The sequence below is a fragment of the Micromys minutus genome (genome assembly GCF_963924665.1).
Source record: "Micromys minutus genome assembly, chromosome: X".
NCBI lineage: Eukaryota > Metazoa > Chordata > Mammalia > Rodentia > Muridae > Micromys > Micromys minutus.
The window spans coordinates 19,718,081-19,732,622 of NC_137970.1; the positions used below are offsets into that span (position 1 = coordinate 19,718,081).

A 14,542-nucleotide genomic window follows, 5' to 3' on the forward strand; every position below is an offset into this window, starting at 1 on the left:
TTACTATAACTCTATCCAGTTAGATTTATTTTTCTATAAATAATATAACTTTCTTTTGTTTTTTGATATAGTGTCTCATTATGTAGCCCTGGTTGTCCTGGAACTCAGATTGTAGACTGGGTTGGATTTGAACTCATAGATCTGCCTACCTTTGCCTCCTTATCGCTGCGATTAAAGGTGTGTGGATCCTCATTACCACTTATATAAATTGCTGCTCTGAAGTCTTTTTTTTTGGCATTCGGAGTTGATGGGGGACCAACATCTCAGAGAGAAATCTGGCCTGTCTTTGGATCTGTATCTCACATCTTGAAAGGCCTGAGCTGTTTGGTGCTCATATCCTCAAGACCAGATATGATAGTGTCTGTGACTCTCTAGATGTTTTGGACTGACAACTGTCCAGAAACACAGAAAATTGGCCCGACTATGTGCATTACATCATTCTCTTAAGGCTTTCATAAATCACCACAATTTGTTCATAATTTAACACATCAAGAAGTAATGTGAGGGCCCAGAATAAATTTACATTTCTTGAAAGTAAGTGCCTGTGGTTGGAAACAAAGCCAGGTGGCCTCAACAGCTTCTCAGAAGCTGTCACAGCCAGAGGCTGAAGCAGCAGAAGACAAACAGACTGAGGCAGACAGGGGGCAAAAAGATTGCCACCAGGGTCTTAGTCTCATGGGGACACAGACAGGCACATATGATTATCCCATGTCTTCTCTGAGAAAGGTATGGCTCTAGTTGTTCGGACACATCTGTAAGTAACCCTGACGAAATCCCTGAGTCAAAGTGCTGAGGGTTGGGGGGTAGATATGAGATCCTATCACTAACTGAGAAGCTATCACCAATTGACATACACCTGCAAAGGAAAAAATTAGTTTTCTCCAATGGAGTATCAATGGGTATATTAGCCACACGTAGGGGTAGGCTTAATAGGATGGCCAACCCAAAATGAACTAAATGATATTTTTGTAGTGTTTTTGTTTCATGTCCCCTTTTGGGCATTTTTTGTCTTACTGATCTTTTATTTGTACATTATGGTTTCCAATTTAGTGTTTTATGGGTGTATGTGTTTCTTGTGCTTTCTCTGTTCCTTTTTAAAAATTCTGGTTTGTTTGCTTTTATTGTTTTCCTGTTTCTTAGAGAGAGAGAGAGAGAGAGAGAGAGAGAGAGAGAGAGAGAGAGAGAGACAGACAGACAGAGAGAGAGAGAGAGAGAGAGAGAGAGATACAGACAGACAGACAGACAGAGACACAGACACAGACAGAGACAGAGACAAACAGACAGAGACAGAGAGAAAAAGAGAGAGATAAAGAGACAGATACGGAGGGGGGAGCATTGAGTTGGGTGGGTGGGTAGGACCTAGGAGGAGTTGGGGGATGGGAAACCATGACCAGAATATATTGTATAAACATTATTTTCAGTTGAAAAAAAAAAAGGAAAAATTACCCTTATAACACACACATAAACAAACAAACAAAAGAAAATATTTTAAGAAAGCTTTCACTGGGTTATAGAAAAAGAGACATGCCTATGGGTTTTTGTTAAAGTATTCTTACTTGTTAAAAATATCTGCTTGCTGCTATCTAGATACAATCTGAGAGCTTAAAAAAAAACCCCATCAATGTGCCTTGTAAAAGAAAACAAGCTCATGCTTTAAAATATGTGAAGTTTTCAGCAGGGAATTCAAATGTTAATAAAAAAGGAAAACTGGGGAGAAAAAGAGAAATCCCTGAGCATCCAGTCCCTGTATGGGAAGTGGAAGGTGGCAGATGACAAACTCTCAGCATAATGGTCTGGCAAGTGCATGGTGCAGTTGACAGCAAGGGATGATAGAACCAAAGCTGGAAAAAGGGCCAGCGAGATGGCTCAGCCAAGTCTGGTGACCTGAGTTTGACGCCTGGGATCCAAATGGTAGAAGGAGAAAATCAGGATAGTTGTCTTCTGATTTCCATGCCCAATGCATGGCATGGGTGTGAGCAACCCCGCCTAAATACAGACACACACTCAAAATCAGTCTAGAAATGTCATGTAAAGAGGAGAGAAGGAAAAAGAAAAGCTGTACTAATTGGAGCAATAGGATCGAAAGCTTGGGCAGGAAGTAAGGGAGTAACAGCTTGGACTATGAAGCCGAGTGACCAGAAGAAGCAGCATGGAGAAAATGTTTTCCTGACATCAATGTGAAGGAGGACTCAGCCAAGCAGATCTCTGGGACTGGGGCTTTCCAGACAAAGGAAACATCTGAGAAGGGGAGAGTGAAGCAGGAACCAGCAACACATGAAGAACACCATGGCAGCCAGTAGAGGATGGAGCTGAAGGGAAGGTGCCCAGGTCCGGTAGAGATGCTTCTGCTTGGTCATCCTGACAACAAAGGACAACCGAGGGTCACAGATGCTGCCAGAAAATATGTGCAGAGCTGCAAAGGTCAGGCCAAAGAGGGACATATGGAAAGAGTAGTCAGTGGGCAATCAGCTAGCGTCTCAGTCCGTGTTCCTTCTCTTGTCTCAGGAGGCATCTTCATTCTAAACCACAGAATCACATGCTCATTAGGCAGCCTGCATTTACCAACCAGCCTTCCAACTGAACCTGTTTGAGGGGCTGACTATGTGCATTGGACCCTGGGCACATAAGCAATTTGGTGACCAATAGAAGCAGTTTCTCTGTGAGGCCAGATCTGAACCTGACAGACTATAAGAGATTAGCTAACTTGTACTACAGAAATGTGTATCCTCTTTTAAAAATCATTTTTATCTTATCTGTATGCCTGTTTTGCTTGTATGTATGTCTAATGTATATATGTATACTACATGCAAGTAGTGCCCACGGAGGCCAGAAGAGGCCATTGTATTTTTTAGAAATAGAGACACAGATGGATGTGAGACACCATGTGAATGCTGGGAACTGAACCTGGTTCTTCTGCAAAAGTAGCCAGTGTTCTTAACCTCTGAGCCAGCTCTCTAGCTCCTATATCTTTTAGTGGGGGGTTCCAGGATTAGGGATGGGATGAAAGATGCAATTCTCCTCTTAGTGAAATGGAAAGAATCTGATTACAGAGACTGCAATTCTCCTCCTGTCAGCACCATCTTCCCGCTCCATTCCTACTGCAGAAGTCATGGCAACAATTAACAGCTTCCCGCTGTTACTATTAGCCAAGTACCTTGATCTTTTCATCACTGAATAAGCAATTTTGAAGCTCCAGGTGAGCAGTACATCTTTAGGTACAGGATTTGGTGAGGGATTTGGGGTGATTTAGACTGCATCTTTGGAGGAAGATGCCTCCATTCTGGTGTAGTATGAAGAGAGTGATTCTAGAGTTTAAGTAGCAGTATCCTGGAGATAGAAGATGGTTCCTGACCTTCCTTAGCTGAGGAAAATGTGGAAGGGTTTGCCCAGGAGGGACATGTGAGATGGAAGGTTTATGAAGTGGATAACTACATATGTAGATAGGCTACAGAGTCAAGACAGGTGAAGAAAATTGTTTACACAGGCATTTCTAGGTTTCCATCTTTGGCCAGGTGGGTCCCATGCAACCTCTGGGGTCTCCATAACTCTACAGATGCACTATTGCCAATAGAAAGACCCCTTCTGGTTCTGTTGGCCCCTATTTTCTTTCAGATAGAGACTGAAACTGACATGTGTCACATAACTTGGAGGTGGATTATTCAAGTACCTCTGAGTGGCAGTGTCTCCACAAGGAAAATGAGAAGATAAAGTCTTTCTTAGCAGTTATCTCTTGAGACCAGCTTTACACACCAAAGGACTCCAGGGCTGTTGGATAAGTGCAACACTGGAGAAGGCTGACATAGTAGTGTCCTAGACCCTTTCAGGGGTGGCTTTGTTAGAACTGACACCTGCTTTTCACGTATGGACATGATGTTGCAACAAAGAAACTTCTACTGGTATACAGTGTCACTGTCTTACCAAGTAAAATGTAAGCAAAGGGTGTTATCATGACTGGAAACACATTCTAGGGTGTCCTTCCTGAGCAAATTCTTTTATATTCTCCATAGACGAAGAGGGTAAAGTGCTGTCCTTGGTGATTCTCTTTGGCTAGAGTCAGGCAGACCCGGGATATGACTTCTCAATCAACCCTTTTCTGCATGAGATATCAAACGTCTCCCACTTTGCTTCTCTTCACACTTGGCCCAATTTAGTGATCTTTATGCCCATCTCTCAAGTGTTACTACTACAGTCATCTTTTACTTAGCCAGGCTCTTTTCATGATTTGTTTTCTTGGGGTTTGAATACTTACTTTTTAGGGACTTTGGGTCTGTTGTTTTGTTTACTTGCTTGTTTTTGCATGAGAAGGAATTGAACTCAAGGTCTCACATATGCTTAACAAGTGTTCTATCACTGACCCATAGTCCCAGTCTCCCTGGACCTTTGTACATTACAAACTATATATGTGCACAATAGTTAGGCTCCAGTAAGAGTCATGCTGATGTGTCTATTGTGTTCCTCCCATTGGGTTAAAAGTAACATGTTAGTACGGAGGGCATGATACAGGTGTCTCTGGGAAACTTAGCCAACCCTCACACCACACTAGAGTGTGACATGTTGGTGGTGGGACTAATAACACTCACATCTCTTCTTTTTGTTGTTTACTTATTCAAAATACTCCGGTTGTCATATTTTTTTTTATAACTTCATTTGTTCCTCAGTGATGTCTAGTAGTTGGAAGATAGTGTATTCTTCTTGGATGGCCAGAAGAATGTATCTAGAACACATTCTGACATTTTCTAAGAACAAGCAAAGTTTGTACAGGGAAACATGTATGCTTGCACAGGCATATGCCTGTAGGGGTGCACATGGCACAGGTATGGTCAATGTCACCTTTCTTTCTGAATCACTCTCCATGTTACTTTTTGAGATAGAATCTCTCTCTAAATCTGATCTGGGTAGGTGAGGCTGGCCGGCCATTGAACTTCAGCAACCGGCCTGTCTCTGCCTCTCCAACTCTGAGATCGCAGATATGTGCCCCTGTGTCCAGATTTTTGTATATAGGTGCTGGGATTAAAGTTACATCCTCATGCTTGTATGACAAGAAGTTTACTGACTAAGTTCACTTTCCAGTTGCCTGGGCACAGACTGCATTTCATATTTAGGTATGTTATAAGGAAGTGGAGTTAGAATGGGCTACATTGGATGGGGCTAAACCTCATGTATGTCTCAGTTAATATTTTATGTTGTTGTAATGAAACACTGTAGCCAAAAGTAACTTGGGGAGGAAAGTATTTGATGTTACATCTTGCAGTCCATCATCCAGGAAAGTCAGACTGGAATACAAGGCAGGAAACTAATGCAGAGGCCATGGAGGGTGCTGCTTACTAGCTTGCATGGCTTGCTCAGTTTTTCTTATACCACCCAGAATGACACAGACCACAGTGAGTGTAGCACTCCTAATAACTCATCAATGAACAAAGCACACCATAGGCTTTCCCACTGACAAGCTGGTAGGAAAATTTCTTAACTAAAGCATCCTCACTTTAGAAGAGTTTGTGGTTGTGTTAAACTAAAACTAACACAATTGATCTCTTGTGAATTTGACACCCAAGTATATCACTACTGTCTTAGGGTTTTATTGCTGTGAAGAGACACCATGACCTCTTATATAAAGGAAAACATTTAATTGGGGCTGGCTCACAGTTCCAGAGGTTTAGTCCATTATCATCATGGTGGGAAGTATGGCATTATGCAGGTTGACTTGGTGCTGGAAGAGTCAAGAATTCTACATCTTGAGCCAAAGGCAACCAGGAGGAGACTGTCTTCGTAGGCAGCCAGGAGGAGGGTCTTTGCACCTTGAGTGGTGCTAAAACACAGGACCTCAAAATCCACCTCCACAGCGACCCACTTCCTTCAAAAAGGCTACACCCAGCAGTGTCACTTCCCATAGGCCAAGCATGTTCAAACCACCACAACTGTGAAAACACGACCTTTTCCTTTCATGTTGTTCACAAGATGTCATGTTAACGCAATATACAACATACATTGTTTTCTTGTGAGACAGGGTCTCTCTGTTATGCAGTTGTGACCATCCTAGAAATCATCATAAGACATTAAAAAAAGTCCCATAGTCCTTAAAAATTTAAACATTCAACACTTCAGCTTCTTTAAACTATCCAAAAATCTCTAAAATGTCTTTAAACTATCCATAGTCTCATAAGGTAGGCTCCTGTACAATCCAAAACCAAGTTAAAAACTTTCTTATTCAAAGAGAGAAGAACAGTGTGTATGACATTCAGCCGGTGGTTTGGGGAGATGTACCTTCCACCTTAGACCATGGCCAAGTTCATCTGTAACTTTGAGGAGAAGTAACCATTGATGGTGGCCACTACTGTGACTTACTCAAAGTCTTGGTTTGGCACATTTTGGTACTATGCCAAGGTTGAGCTGGTTTTCCCCAACCCCTGGTGAAATCCCTACAGTTATTCAGAGTGTGAAAATAATTCAAAATGTTAAAACTGGTAGCTTCAGACACTTTACAGATAAGGAAGCTGTGCTGAATAGTTTGGTGACCACTGAAGTATGGGTGTGGTTTTATATCCAAGAGATCATAGGCAAACATGGCATTGTTGGCTATTTTGAAGACCAATCTTTAACTTCCAATTTGAGTTCTTATTTGAATATTCTCAGACCATGTGTAATGGGACTGCTCTCTGAATAAAATACTAGCTATCAAATAAAAAAGAGAAGAACAGGGCATAGTTACAATCAAATCTAAGCAAAACCAAAGTATACATATATATACACACATATATATAAACACACAAACACACACACACACACACACACACTCAGTGCTTGACATCTGGGACCACTCAGAATTATCTGGGATCCAAAGGGGCTGGGAAGCTGATAACTGCTTTTGGGGCTTGCAATTTGCAGCACACACATGTTCTCTCTTTGTTTAGGTCGAATCTGCCCCATGGTTGCTGCTGTCCTTGGCAGTCATTCCATGGTACTGGTATCTATAAAATGCTGGCTCTTCTGTTGCAATTGCACTATACTTTTCTCAGTAGCCTTTTCTGGGTTCTCTTTAGGGTCTCTAACCCTGGCACATGGCGTCAAGCCTCAGTTTCTCAGCATGGATCCTTCAATCCTGGGCATTGTACTGCAACTGAGGCGGCACCTTTACCTGTGGCCTCCTCCCCTTGCCTCTATTCAGGGACCCCAGCCTTGCGGCACACTACTAACCCTTGGCTGCTCTCTATGATACTTCTATTCCTTCAAAACCAGTGTCAGTGGGGGTAAACATTACACTACTAGGTTTGGCTGCCAGCATGAAGTACTCTGAAAACATGGCACCTCTGAAACAGGGCTTTGTGTGCTGTCCCTAATAAAATACTCCCAGAATATTTCATCTGTGATGTTGGTCTCTTCTTAATCACTGTTATTTTCTCACCTTCACTTGAACAGTATTTATTGCCTCAGCAAAGTAAAGAATTTGTATTTTATACTATAAAATAAATATCAAAATAATGACATTTAAAGAAAATAAGGCCCTGCATTTAAAGGCCTTTCAGAAAAGGCATAGGATGCATATACCCCAGCTCTCCTCTTCTTTTATTTATTCATAAAGTCCAATTTTAGGTTTCTTTAGCATACTTCCATTTTATTAAAGCAAAGGCCAATTAGTCCTCAGACTCTGAACCATCTTCATTTTGACTAATCTGGAAATAGCAAAGTTCATAAGTCTCCTTGTCAGATGTGACCACACAAAGCCAATCACAGAGATTTTTCTTCTTAAGGTACTTCTTGGTAAGATATTTCAAATACCTTTTTGAGAACTGTTTCTCAGAAACAACTGTGATTTTTTTTCTTCAGGTGTTCAATGTGAAAAACATTTCCAAGATTTCCAGTTTTTCCATTGACTTTAACCTTCTCCCATAGAAATGGTTCAAAATTTTCAGAATCAAAAATTCCATCTTCTACAGGATGAGTAAGGTCCAAATGAAACCTCCAGGTTGACTTCTTAGGCTTCTTGTCTTTCTACGGCACCATGTTGAGCAGCAGCCGTGGGAAGAGTCCCCTTAATTCTTATGAAACATTATGACCAAAAGCAATTTTGGGGAGGGAAAGGGTTTATTTAATGTTACAACCTGTAGTCCATCATGCCTGGAAGTTAGGGCAGGAACTGATGAAGAGACATGGAGTTCTCATTATTGGCTTGTTCAGGTTGCTTTCTTATAACACCCAGGACCATCAGGCCTGGGGTGGTACCACAGGGAGCTAGGCATTTCCATATTAATCATCAATGAAGAAAATGCACCACACACAGACTTTCTCACAGGCCAATGTGGTAGAGGCATTTTTCCCCAATTGAGGATACCTCTTAAAATGATTCTTGCGTGTGTCAAGTTGACACAAAACAGCCAGTACAATATGGTATGGGGGTATCATCAGGTCACTTGAAAGCAGGTAGAACCAGCTTTGGGTTTGAGCTTTCCTCCAGATATGTAGGAACTGACTGAGTGGTCTCTTACTGTCTGTAGCACCTACTGAGAGCAACTGAGGAGTTGTATTAAAAAACACTGCAGAATCCCTTCTAGATCCACTGACTAGTAAAATGGAGATATTGAAGCCCTTGAAGATCTACAGTGGTCTGTCCCTATGGAAAAAGATTACAAGCCAGTACAATTTTTCAGTGTCACTAATCTTGCAGTAAACAAGTATCTCACATGATAATGCATTCAGCAATGATGAACACTCCGTTTATTCCTTGGTTCAAGGATGCCATGTGGTGACACATTTTGTCTACATTTCTGTTTCTCTCTCTTCTGTGTGAGGTATGTCCTTAGCCTGGATCCCAGAATTCTCACTCCACATTCAAATGCAACAGAAGGTCCATATGAATTAAGGGGAGATCTGGGGTATGTGCATCCCATTTCTTTTCTGAAAGACCTTTAAATGCAGGGCTTTATTTTCTTTGTCATTTTTTTGATATTTTTGATAGCATAAAATACAAAAAAAATGTTCTTTGCAATATAGAGTGAAATGTTGGTTTCATTCAAGAAAATTAGCTTTTCACCTTCTACAGTTAGCTTGATGTATTCTACCTTCCTTTAAGCATTCCCCAGACAAATTTACTCTCAGATTCTACTTCAGTTGGTGACTCCATTTGGGGATTTTAACAAATTACCATCACTTGCCCATTAGTCAAAATATCAAAACTTCTGAGCTTGCCTTTTTATCCAGCCATGATGTATGTAGATGGAAATAGCTTTACTAACTGTAGGAGGCAGCCCCTCCAGAATCTAGAAGGGGTAATGACCTTATTAGTAGGTAGAGACACTACTAATGTCACACTACTTCATGACACTAGAATGTGTGTCAGGGTGCCAATCATGCTGGGAGGAACAGTAGCTATAAATTGATGGCTATGGTGGTCTGAATAAGAATGACCCTATAGACTCATATATTTGAATACTTAGTCACCAGGGAGTGGCACTACTTGAAAACATTAGCAGGATTAGGAGGGGTGGACTTGTTAGAAAACTTGGGTCACAAAAGACAAGCTTTGATAAATATCTAAAGTGCATACTAGGAACGGTTCTCCCGCACCCTGTCTCTCCTTCTCCCTCCCCTACACCCTTCCCCCAGTCTTTCTCTTTCCCTGCCTGTGGATTAGAATAAAAGCTCTCAGCTCTAGGACCATGCCTGCCTGCACACCACCATGCTCCTCACCAAGATGTAATGGACTAAGACTCTGAAACTATAAGAAAGCCCCCTATTAAATGCCTTCCTTCAGAAGAGTTGCCTTGGTCATGGTGTCTCTTCACACAAATAGAACATTGATTAAACAGTGATACTTTTCAAGGACAGACATGAGGATGGGTAGACAAGGGTGGGAGGGTAGAGTCGTGGACTCTCAGTCTTTGTTCACTACTGACTCCCATTGCCTGAAGCTTTTATGTAACCCTGGGTATAAAGGTATACACATCCAATATTTACTGATGGTAAATCAACATTTGGTATAGGCCAGAGAAGTGGGCTGCAGATGTGTTGGCTACAGAAAGGAGCTGACACAAAATTATCCTTAATGAGTGAGCCTTATCAGGGAAAAGAACCATACGATCTGATCATGGGTCTGTCTTAAAGTGGGAGAGCATTAAAAAGGGATGTTACATTATATCAGAGCCAAAATCAGAGCTTCAAACCCTTGTGTTTAACATAATAAACATAAGAGAAAGAGCCATCATGGATAAATTAGAAGGCGGTGAGTGGGTTTTCAGAGAAATCTCCTCATCAAGGAGAACTATCTGAATTTTATACCCTCTCAGAAGGTGGCAGGATGTTCTGTACCAGATGCTTTAGTTCAATATAGTCCATGTAACAAAGAGCATGGTAGGAGCAGGTAAAAGCATAAATTAGGAGCTTCTAAACTAGGGGGTGGAGTGGAGGGTCTCTGCGAACACCATGGTCAGTGTCAGTCTGAGTGAAGCAAAGTGCAAGTCGGGTCCAACATGTCTTAGTAGCCTGAGTTAGTTGAAACTCAAGTCTAACACCAGGCAGATTATTTTAGGCATAGTACAGTGCAATTTGGGAAAAGTGTCCTGGTGTAACAGAACCCTCTATGCATAAGGAAGTTAAGGCATAACTGAATCTCTTCAAAGTGCATGTTGCTTCTTCCACAAACATGGGGTCTGCATGCATTAGCATAAGGGTCTGAGGAGGAATGTTGTGATCTCAGTCATACACATAGTATAGAGGTCATGCAGGCTGTTATCCAACTCCACTCCTGTTTTTAAGAGTCTTGGGGAGTCAGCTCTGGCCTGGTCCTGCAGATAGCTCAGAGGTCACCAGGCTATTTAACCATACTCATCCCTAGGATTCTGAGCAGAATACAGATTAGACACACCTTGCTTTGAACTGATAATCCTGCATGCTTAACATTTCTGGTTTGCCCCATGTTTATCTGTGAGTACAAGGACCTCTGTGCGCACAACATAAAACATAAAGCACAACTGGCTTCTTGACTCTTGGTTACAGAGTAGTGGTGAAGGGCATGGGGTGATTTCTCCAGGATGTGAAAACTTACAGCAGCCAGTACCGTAGAGGGACGGGGCTATGATCTAACAGTGTACAGATAATTTGACCATCTACTGAAGATGGAAGCAAATTCACACAATAATGAGATGAAAGTGCTTGTTTATTTTAACATACAAAAATAAATCTTGATCTGCAGAAGTAGAACATTTTTAACATTTATCAGAGTTGACTGACAGTTTAATTTTATAATCAATGCTGAGAATGCAGCTTCACCTAAATATGTAGTATAAAACTTCATAACAGAATTATGTATAGACCATTTTCAGGATTTGTTGGAAATTCTGTCCTAATATCAAGTCATAATTCATTTATCCATTAAAAAATTTTAACCCAAAACAGCAATTTAGTCTTATTTTGAAACTGAAGCATTTTAATACAACATAATCCAAAGACGTTTGGTTCTTTAATCCTGAGTAATGGTGGTAGGAGAAAGACATGTATGTCTTCGTCTCCTATAATTAACCCATTCTTTTTCTCTGAGATCAGAGACCTGTCCATGGGCAGTAAAGGACTAAAATTCATAACAAAATAACCTATGAAGGTGGCAAATCTGACCCAAGGAGTTTGAAGTGTTTCTGATGGTGCAGTGTAATACATGGGTTGACAGCGTGTGAAAAAGCACATTGTATGTTCAGACGCTGCACCGGGGAAAAGCTGACAGAAACACCTTAGATACATTACCCAATTGACTGTGAATTAAGTTTGGTTGTTGAATGGTCAACCTTTCCTTCTGTTGCCAAGTTCTCTGCAGCCCCACACAGGTAAAAAGACTTGTGAAGATTACACATAGATATGGCGTATGTATGGAATGGGCTGCACTCGCGTTTGAGAGGCTAGTGGAGAGAAGCAGCTATGAAGGATGGCATCAAACCTCTAGTGTAAGCAAGAAGGAAGTTGGTACCTTGCAGGCAGCACTGGGGGTGGGGCAATCAAGCAGGTTTGGGCTTCATGACTTCTGTTGGAGTTAATCTTGTGGGACTCAAAGCCTTACTCCATTTAAAAAATGTTTTTCTTATCCATTGAGGCTTTCACAAGTATGCAGATTGTATTATGATCATAACCATTCCAAATTTCCCCCACTGGCTTCCCTAGATGCACCCTGACATAGCTTCTACCCAAATTCATTCCTCTTATTCTTAGGGAAAAACCATCTTATTTTTAATCAGTGATGTCCATCTGCACATGGTATCTATTGTGCCAAGGAATTGAGCACAGGCAAACATCAGGGCCACATCCCCAAAGAAAACCGATCCCCCCCTTTCCAACCACCATCACCAATAATTCCTCTACTAGGATTGAAGGCCCAGTGATCCCCTCCCCCATCCATGCTGGAATTTGGACTAGCTTCATCCTGTTCAGGTCCCCAAAGGCCCCTGAGTTCACAAGTAAAATCCCTGGCCCCTGTTCACAAATGCAACAGACACTCCATGACCTACACAGCTCCCCATCCTCTAGTCCTTACATTCTTCCCCTCCACAGCCCTTCCACAATATTCCAGGATCGTCCTCAGCATAGGGGATTATATATATGAATGTGGGGACTGATTTTCCTTTGTCCGTCTAACAAAGTCCAAGGCTTGTTCTTGGAGTGACTCTGGGAAGCTGACCCAACTACCCTGTGTCTACGATGTCTACCTGCTATAGGACAACGATAACAATAATTAAAAGGCCTAATTGGTTTTATTTGGTGAGGCTCAAAGAAAGTTCTCTGCTTCTTTCTCTGGCTGTGGTGACTCTTTTGACCAGGTAAAAAGGGTCTTTCTTTGTTCACAGACTTACAAAACTTTTGGGGAATTTTCACCACGATACACTGATGTTTACAAAGTGAAAAGAAACAAAAATGAAGAGGGCAGGGCGCTGAGGGAAGAGGATCTCAAATCAGCACCAGGCTGAGTTACACAATTATAAAACTTATTCTGAAATAACAGTAGCAAAGTAATAAATTGAAAAAACTCAGGGTGTATGATCATGGAGCATTAAAACCCATCAGACTGACTCTGAGAGACAACACCTGTAGGCATAATTTTTTTTTTCAACCTACTTTTTATAAGGGTTCAACCTCTCCTCTAGCCACCACCCAGAAGAGGCAGTGGAGGAGAAAAGCTATTAGGCTATGGAGGAAGTGGACCTGTTCAGCAGTAGTTCCTTGGGGGTGAGCTCCATCTTCTTGCGCAGCAAGCAGTTCAGTCCCATAGAAAGTACCAAATATGATTCGGCAGCGGGAGACCAGCCCTTTTAGCAAGCAGACACTGGGCAGCTGTAGTTCAATCCTGAAGAAACTGCCAGGCTCTCCAGCAGGCCTGAGGCAAGGCTACTGAGGCTGCAAGCTGCAGCAGGAACCTCATGAGCAGTTCTTGGGCAAGTTTCTCTCAATGGCTGAGTTATCACAAGTTGAACTCAACAAAGCTATGTAAGTCAAACCAACACATGTGTGTTTTTAGAATAACGAGGCAGAGTAAACCAAGGCACAGCTCAGTGCTCCTCTCCTACTGTCTGTGGGATCATATTTATACTCCTTCATCAAGAGTGTTTTCACATGTCTGCTTCAAGGGAACACCTTTCATGTGTTTGCTTTAGCAAAACATCCTTTCACCTGTGTGCCCCAGCAAAACATCATCTGGCAGAACTGACTTTCCAAAAAACCAAGTTTCCACTTCCTATCCCCCGCTTTTTTTTAAGAATTGTGCTTTTCCCTATCACAAGCAATCTACACAGAATGAAAATAATTGCAAGAACCATCACATTTCAATAAACGGCATATGTACAATATAGTCAAATAATCTAACAAACCAACCTTAGGTTCCTATCAATAGGGGATCATTCAGGGGCTGCTTCACCTGGGGATCCACCCCATGTGCAGCCACCGGGACCAAGCACTATTGCTGATGCTGGGAGGTGCTGACTTTAAATTCCTATCAATATATAGCACTTCCAACTAAACTACTTTAAATATCTATTAGTATACAATACTCCAAGCAAAACCTTAAATTTCTATCATATACAACACTGAAACAAAATACCTTAAATTTCTAATATACAATAATTCAAACAAAAATGACTTTTTTTTTTTGCCACTGTGCAGTTTATTAACCATTCAAGTACAGTAGCATCTGGTGAGATTGGGACAGAATTGGGATGGCAAAGTGAACAGATATTCAGCATCTAATGGGTTGGAAGAAGCCACTAGAAACTCTTCACAAACGTCTTCCACAGTCAGTACAGTACTAGCCATTAACCCAGCACACCGAGTGTGCTCGAGTGGAAAAGATGCAACGAGAAAAATAGCTAGGTTAGAAAGACCAACACTTTAAAAAAGATCAAAACACTTTCAGTTTCTCCCCTTGCGCCCTTAAAACATCTCACTGTCTGGATCTACCTATCCGGTCCTACATCAGCTTCTAGAATATTTGTCAGGAGGGAAAAATAAATGACACTGGCCAGTACAGTCTTTGGATATTTAGGAAGGGGTCGGGGAGAAAGTCAGTTCTTGGGACAAC

General features: G+C 41.6%; 1 pseudogene across 1 annotated transcript; it reads right to left on the minus strand.

The window, feature by feature from the left end:
* Positions 1 to 7,628: 7,628 nt before the first annotated feature.
* On the minus strand, positions 7,629 to 10,326 carry LOC308414820 (ribosomal protein eL22-like 1; annotated as a pseudogene). The gene is made up of 2 exons: positions 10,270 to 10,326; positions 7,629 to 7,986 (listed from the first exon to the last, which is right to left on the minus strand). The product of its transcript is annotated as a ribosomal protein eL22-like 1 (transcript).
* Positions 10,327 to 14,542: the final 4,216 nt, after the last annotated feature.